Below are 8,160 nucleotides of genomic sequence, written 5' to 3'. Positions count from 1 at the left end.
ATAATTAGCAAAAATAATGTATGCAAACTACACTTATTAGATGTTCTTTTTCATTTTGTCTCTACTTGAGGCTAACAAGATATTGGGGTGGGCTCCTGGTTGCCAATGAATGCAAAACACATTTTTACTGGGAGACCTTAAGTTGGCTTTCTTATATGTGGTCAGGAAGAATTTTAGGGGTCGAGTATATGATTTCTCAAATACTTAAAAAGCTATTATGTTGACAAAACCCAGAAATTTTATTAACTGAACTGAATTGTATTTAGCTGAATTGTTGGTTAAGAATTCTAATCTATATGTTTGTTGAAAGAGACATGTAATGCTATTTCCTCAATTAGCTTCAATACAGACCTCAGCATATCCACATGTTCTCCCCAAATAATACACACATGTCAAAACTATTATTCATTTATCTATTCAAAAATATTATTGATCAGCAACCATTTTCTCTGCTAAGGTTTCTCTGCTAACTGATAGGAACACACCTGTGGTCAAAATAGATATGATTCCTGACTTCATGGGGCTTATGCTCTTGAGAGGAAGATTGACAATAATTAAAGAGAAAAAAAGCCAAGATAATTATACAATCTTTTCTCTATAATAAATAATGGAGTGCCTATTGAATCTAAGAGCCTCTTACCTTGATTCAGAATTAATCCAGTGGGGGATTTTTGAAGTCCTTAATTTAAAGAAAAGTTTATGTCAACTCAATTGTATTCTTTACATCCTTGATGGAACTTAGTAACGTCATTTTTTTCTAAGCATAATGGACACTGAAATAGTATTTCACTGTGCTTTTAATTTGCATTTTATTGGGGCTTAATTCACATTTCCCCAGTAACTAGTGAGTTTGAACATCATGTTTATTGACTGTTTGAGTTTCTATTCTGTGAACTCTCCCATCATGTGGTTTATACTTAATTTTGTTTATGGACTTTTTGTACATTTTAAATTTTTTAATGACAAAGAATTTTTTTCTCATCATGTTCATACACATAAATTTTGACCTTGTCCAATATTCTCAAATCTTACATATACAAACCCAGGTTATCAGTAGACAAAAGGTATTCCAGTCTTTAGAACCTATACATTTTAGAAAGTGGTCAGAGTTTTAAAATTTAAAACAAAACTTTCTACATAGCAAAATTTTATAATTTAGATAGATGGATAGATGACTGATGATAGATAGATAGATTTTTATCAAGTGTAATTGGTTTCAATTTACTCACACAGGGACAGACAATGTGCAGTGTTCGATAGAAGACAAAATGTGGGAGGTTGAAGCTTCTGTTGGAGCAACTATGGAGAGACTTTTTTAAAGAGCAGATATTCCATTATTTGCTTTTACTTTTACATTTCAGCTCTGTAAATCCCCCCATCTGTCCCATATTTCAATAAATTTTGCTACACAACAGCCTTTTGTATGGATAAAGGAAATGAACAGAATTCTATATCTAAGCTAGCATGATGTAGAACAGGGAAAGTGTGAATGACTCTTTAGATCATCATCATCTGGACCGATTTAGAGGGGAAATGGAATTTAGGGTCAGAAGTGAACATGAGAACCCAATCTGAGGAGCTTCACACAAATGGAAATTGGACTTTCTGCATACCACGGAATGGCATCTTGAGCTAATGTTCATTATATTTAAAGGAACAGGGCAATTCCAGATTTGGTTTTCTATGGTTTTCTACTTCCAAGATGAGAGAAGAGAGACCCAAGTAATGCAGCAGAGAAGCTGAGTGTATTAAGGCCATACAAATAAAGATTTTTTTGTATATAGTTAGGCATCAAACCAATCCTTTCACCTTCTCTTAGTACAGTTTACTTTAATTTAATAAAGTTTTATTGAGAAAAGTGAGGAAATAGGTTGAATTCCACATTTAATTTGGATTCCTAGAAACACAAAAGGAAAAACTTTAAAGCTGAGAATAGAGAACAAAATGTCAGTAAAGGGGAAATTATAATCAAAGGTGACGAAGAAGAAATTAAGTCCAAACCATCCCATCTACCGCACACAACACAAATGAAAGTATACATTATGGGAGAAGAATGGGTTTGGAATTTGAGCTATTTTCTTTTAGATCTTGTGGGACACATAGATTGTGCTAACCCCATTCTCTTTAAGAAGCACAATACTCGCTAAAATTGCAACTGCCTACTGTATAACTCAATCTCAGTACTTCTCAAATCTGGTTTCATTTTAGAACCACATGGGAAGCCTTAAAAAATAAAAATATCGAGGCCCTATGACATACCAATTAAATAATACCCTCTGGGCTGCTTGGTCTTCTGCCCTGGTAGTTTTCAAGCTACCCAGGTGATTGTTAATACGTAAGAGTTGAGAACTACCACATCCTGAGTCTGTCAGGCTGAGCAAACCTGGGCAGGAATATAAGCATTCTAGCTATTTCTTTGCAGTTGGATATTTTGTAGACTTTCTGCAGGAGCCACGTCCCAGAAGCAGAGCTCACTGGTGGCATTAAAAATGTGCCTGCATGTTCCATACCTAGTTAAAGTGAAATGCATTACTGTAGAGCAATGTTTCTCAAACTTGGCTTTTCATAAGAATCATCTGAGGAACTTTTAAAAAATACATTAAGGGGCTCACCCACAACCTACTGAGTCAAAATCTTTAGGGATCTCCAGGAGAGGAGTCCAGAGCTTGCGTCTTTAACGAGGTAAATTTTATGGTGAGGCAAATTTGCTAAATACTGCTTTGGAAGAATCACTATTATTGACTAGGATATTGGACCTTCAATATCTCTTGTCTTTCCAAGAAGGCATCCTGTTATCACATAGGAATATGGACGCAGTCTACCTTCCACAAAATCTGGTAACTTTCTGAGGTAGGGCTAAGACATACAGTCAAAAGGAAAGTGGGATGCCACATTTTGATTAGGCTTTAGCCATCTTCGCAGAACTGGGATAATAAGTATGACTAATTCTTTTAGGGGACCTATTCTAAAGAGAAAGACCAAGCTAATTTCATTTTTAGACACTACTTAAAACTTTATGTATATACTTAATGATTTGTGCACTCTCTGTACCAATTAATAGTTAAAAAACAACAGTGCCAGGAAACCCCAACAATTATCAATTTTTTCTAATTCCCCAAAATAAAAGTGGGGTGATTTGCATAGTCACACATCCAGAAATCTTCTTTCAAGGCTGAAGTTTTAAATAGGTCTAACTTCAGATTAATATGTGAGACCTGGGCTGGTGAGGAAATGATGCTGAACACCCAATTGGGAATAATCCCCTAACTGAGTAATTACAACTAGCCAATGGGCAGACTCACCTGGGGCAGTTTTAAATATACAGACCCCTGAGCTATGAAAGGATAAATAAAACTCAACAGTAACAACAAGAACAACAAAACTAAAATTAAAACGGCAAAAACAATATTACAAATTTACTATAGAAATTTTCAAGCATACACAAAGTTAGAGAAACTAGTATACTAAACCCAGTCCCGTGATTAGTACTAGCCCACTTTTTGATCTTCTCCAAAATTTTGGGAGGTAGAAATTTATAAATACCGGACTTTATGTCGTTTTACAAATAAATACTTTGCTATAATGCATAAATGATAGATATATTGATTTTTAACATAATGATTATGCTATTTTTATACATATCAGAATTTACAATAGTTTCTTAATGCTATCTAAATAACCAGACAATATTCATATGCTCTGATTCTCTCAAAGAGTATTTTTACAGTTCGTTTTTTTCATTTTAATTAGGTTCCAAACAAGATCTGCTTATCATGTTTGGCTCTTTTGTCCTTTAAATCTCTTTTATTCTGTAAGAGCTGCGTATCCCCACTCCTTTTTCCCCTTGCAATTGATTTTCTGGAAAAACTAGGTCATTTGTCCTATAAAGCTTCTTACAATTTTTTTTTTTTACTTCCATGCTTTCTGGTAGTATCGTTTAACTTGTTCCTTAAAGCCATGTATTTTGTATAAACTCTACATTAAATCTAGAGGCTGATTTGATTTAGATTCAATTTTTTTAAGAATACTTCATTACATCACATCATGAGACACATGACGTCTGGTTGTACTACTTGTAGTGATGTTAAGATTGATCTTAGTGGGTCCAGGTGAAGCAATGAAGGAAATAATGTGAGAATGTATTCCATTATAAATGTGGAATGTATTCGATCTCATTCCATCATAAAAGTGAGTTAAATAATAGAGGAGGAATAGATTTCTTTGGAGATTTGCAATTCATCACCTTCCCCTCCTTTGTCATGGGTCTAGTAATGGGAACTTCCATACGGACACTCAATTGTGTAGTCCTGAGATATGGAGAACCTGTGCTTGATTCCTGCTTGAGAAAGCTTAAAGTGTCTCTAACCACAGGATTTGGGTGGCTGTGTTAGGATCAGCCTATAATCTTTGGGGCATGAAATGTTCAAGAGAGTCCTGTGGACTAGATATAAGAAAGAGCCAATATGACATTGTATTGAGTCCTCTTCAGAGGTAGCATTACATTTTGCCACTGAATAAAATGGGCAAGGTGAGGACAAAACAAAATTGTATTGTGCTCACATCCCCTGAGTTGTGTGTTCTATATTCTAGTAACACATGAAGATACAGATTGAATAGAAATACAGCTGTTGAAGATGACTGCAGATGAGTAAGTGGAGAGACATTTCTCAGAAATTTGGCTGTGATGGGGCCAGAATAATGGAGTGTTCACTGGAGGAAAATGCAAGGAGGATTTTATTTAATGTAATAAAGAGATCAGGAGACCATCCAATAGGGCCATCTAGAGGGAGGCAGACACCACCATCAAGTAATGGGATGTACTTTCGATACTAGGGCTTTGAAAAGAGCTGCAAGTGATGATCTGGGAGAGAAATCCACTTGGATCAAGGGAAATGCAGGAGTGACCCCTAATAATAGGAATTTCCAAAGAATTCAGGAAATTGTCCCAAGAGAGAAGTTAAAGTTAAAAGGTAGGCAACCTAGTGATAACCTTTTGGGATACATGCAGAGTATTAGCAGCCATCATTCTGGAAGGCTGCACAGTGGAATCACTTGATCCACAACCCAGAATAATTCAATCAGAATCTCTGGGGGCAACCCAGATATTGGTATTTTATTAAAGATCCCCAGTGGTTCCAATAGGCAGTGAAGTTTGAGAACCACCATCATAACTGATATGCTCACTTTCAAGGAGAATCAAGTTTCACTAAAGGTAAAGACATGATACAGAGATTTCAGAGGATGGAGTAGAAAGCGCAAAAGAGGAAGGCTGCAGTGGGGAAAAGTTTCAAAGATCATAATAAGCATAACAGCACGGGGAGGATGGCAGGCTTAAAGTTTGGGCTTTGGGGTACCATAATCTTGGACTCTAATTCAGGCTCTACCACCTTTTAGCTTTGAGATCTTGAGCAAATTACATGCCTTAGTTCAAATTAAATTTCTTCATTTGTAAAATGATTTTATTACTAGAACCTATCTTGTTTGTTTTATCTATTTATTGCTTGTCATCTCTCACTGAAATGTCAACTCCTCGAGAATAGGAACCTTACCTGTCTCGTTCAAAACTGAATTCCCAGTCCCTATAGATCAGTGCTTGAACATGCAGTAGATGTTTATTACATGCTTTTGAATGTATGAATGGAAATACTTTATATTTTTTGTTTACGTATGATGCACACTTTTTTCTAAGCAGTTTACACCCATCATTTTCTTCAATTCATAAAACAACCCCAGGAGATCAGTACTATGATAATTTCCAATGTTCAGACGAAGACAATTAAGCAGAGGTCAGCTAATTAGTAGACAGTACACATGACATGATGCATGTAAAGAATTTAGCTAATCTAAAAAATTCTCACTAAATGTCAGCTAATAATGAGAAAAGGATAAAAGGCATCATGGAATTAACTGCTGTTAAGATTCCGAGAGGAACTCAGGTGTTAGGTTTTGTCCATAAAGTCTTATACATGGGAACTGAACATTAGGATATCAAAAGCAAGATGATGTTTAGAAGTATGCAACCTTTGTTTACATTCTAGATGAAACATGAGTTAAAAAGGCATTTCATGCTTCTCCAAAGCTAGCCGAAGGTGATGTAGTAGCAAGTCCCATATACCAAGAGAGATTATTGCCCACCTTGGATTTTGGCTCAACCTCTTGTATCTATCATTGAGGAAGCAGTGGGTCTCTGTAAAAATTTACTTTTGATTATTATTAAGTAAGGGGAAGCATTGAAGGAAGTGATTTTTTGAGTCAAGAAATATAATATTCTTTGGAAAAGCTTGTAATAGGCAGTTTTTCTCCTGTTAATAGAGTACAAAAAAATGCTACAGCAAACTCAAGTCTACCGGTCCTTACAGAAGGTGTGATGTGAACTCTCAGTACTTTCTAGCTTTAATATTACTAACTACAGGAGTGAAAGGTATTTCTCTCCTCAAACCCATCTTAAATCTAGCCATTCTGTTGAGATTGTCAACAATACAGAAAATTATTCCTTAGAACATTTTCATGGGCAGAATTTATTAAGTGGATAATAAATTATTTATTTAATAATTTTTCATACTATTTTTAAAGTGTCAAACTTCATTGTAAATCACAGCCTATTTTATTCTGAATTGTAACATTTTCCTTACCATGCCCTTAACTTGACAATTTAGTCAGATGATCTCTTTGCAGTTCATCTATGTAATCACAGCATAACAGATGACCATTAGAGGATCAGAGCTGAAATGTATGGGAACGCAAAAGCAATCTCTAGACAGGATTAAAACCAAATTGCCTGCCAACTTGGTACCAATAGGGAGAGCTTTGCTTTATGCACTGCCCAGTAAACTGCTGCCCTATTTAGCAAAGGAAGTATGTAAAACTAAATTAAAAATCATGTGTCTACTCATACAATCCCTTAGCTTCTGTAAGATTTCTATTTCTTGAAATAATGTAAATAAAATGACGGTGTAGAAGAAATGAATAATTAATGTTATCAGAGCCTCATAGTATGTGTTTAAAATTTAATCCTCTAAAAGCAAACATATTTTTCTAATGTGAATTTTTTCATTAGCCTATAAACAACATACCATAATTCTACTAAAGTATCCTTACATATATACACCATTTCTAAAGCTACATGGAAATATGTAGCACCTTAAAATAAAGTTGGTTGGAACAGTCTTGTTTAACAAAGCACAGCAACACTTCTGACGACTAAAGAGGAATGGGGTAGATTTAATTATTGTTCCTAATTCTTCACTCCCTCCCTTAACAGAATTCTGCACACATTCCCTTTGCTGTGCAACTTTGTAGAGCCTATTAACAGAATAGGTGGATTTTACATCTCTGCCCTATTAACTTTGAGCTTCACCGTACGACTAGCTTTGGACAATAAATAGTAGATATGAAGCAAGTGGAAGCTTTAACTGGGCTGGTGTGGTCTGGCTTGGCCTCTTGTCCTTCTGTGCATGTGCCACAAAAATAACTGCTCCTCTCAGGAAGAAAGACTTGTGGAGCAGACCTAGACCCAACCCACAGCCTGAAACAAAGCCACCCTGACTGACCTGCAAACTTGTCAGCAAGAAAAAAGAATGTTTATTGTTTCAAACCACTGAGATTTGGAGCTATTTGCTTTGCAGCATCATTGTACAGAGACCTGAGGGACACAAGGAGAGATGCGGAAACTGAGGCTCAGAGGATGAAAAAGGCCTTTCTCAAGGTTATATAGCAAGTCACAAGACACTCAAGGTAAAACCTAGCTAGTCTCATTTAATCCAAGTACTTTATAACCTTGACTAATATATTATATTTTTGCTAGGTACAGTAACTTACTTTCCTATATATATATCTGCATATATATGGCATCCACAAATTACAACTTAAAGTTTTGGGAAGAAAGAAAAGTTAAACTTTGAATATCCATTGAAAATAACAGAGGCAGCTCTGAGTATACCAGAACTCAGAAACTCTGGGTTAGCTATCCACATAGTGTTTTATCATGTATTTGATCACTGCTCTGCTCTTTATTTTCTCTGAACCTCAGTTCGTTTAATTGCTAAAAAGAGTTAACATGATTTTTTCAGAAGGTCTGTGAAAAAAAGATATTTTAAGTAATGGTCTTGTAAGTGACAGGCAAATGGTATGTAATCAATATTTTGTATCAAATATAATTTT

Source organism: Orcinus orca, chromosome X (assembly GCF_937001465.1).
Source record: "Orcinus orca chromosome X, mOrcOrc1.1, whole genome shotgun sequence".
In the NCBI taxonomy this organism is placed as follows: domain Eukaryota; kingdom Metazoa; phylum Chordata; class Mammalia; order Artiodactyla; family Delphinidae; genus Orcinus; species Orcinus orca.
This window is presented reverse-complemented; position numbering follows the sequence as displayed.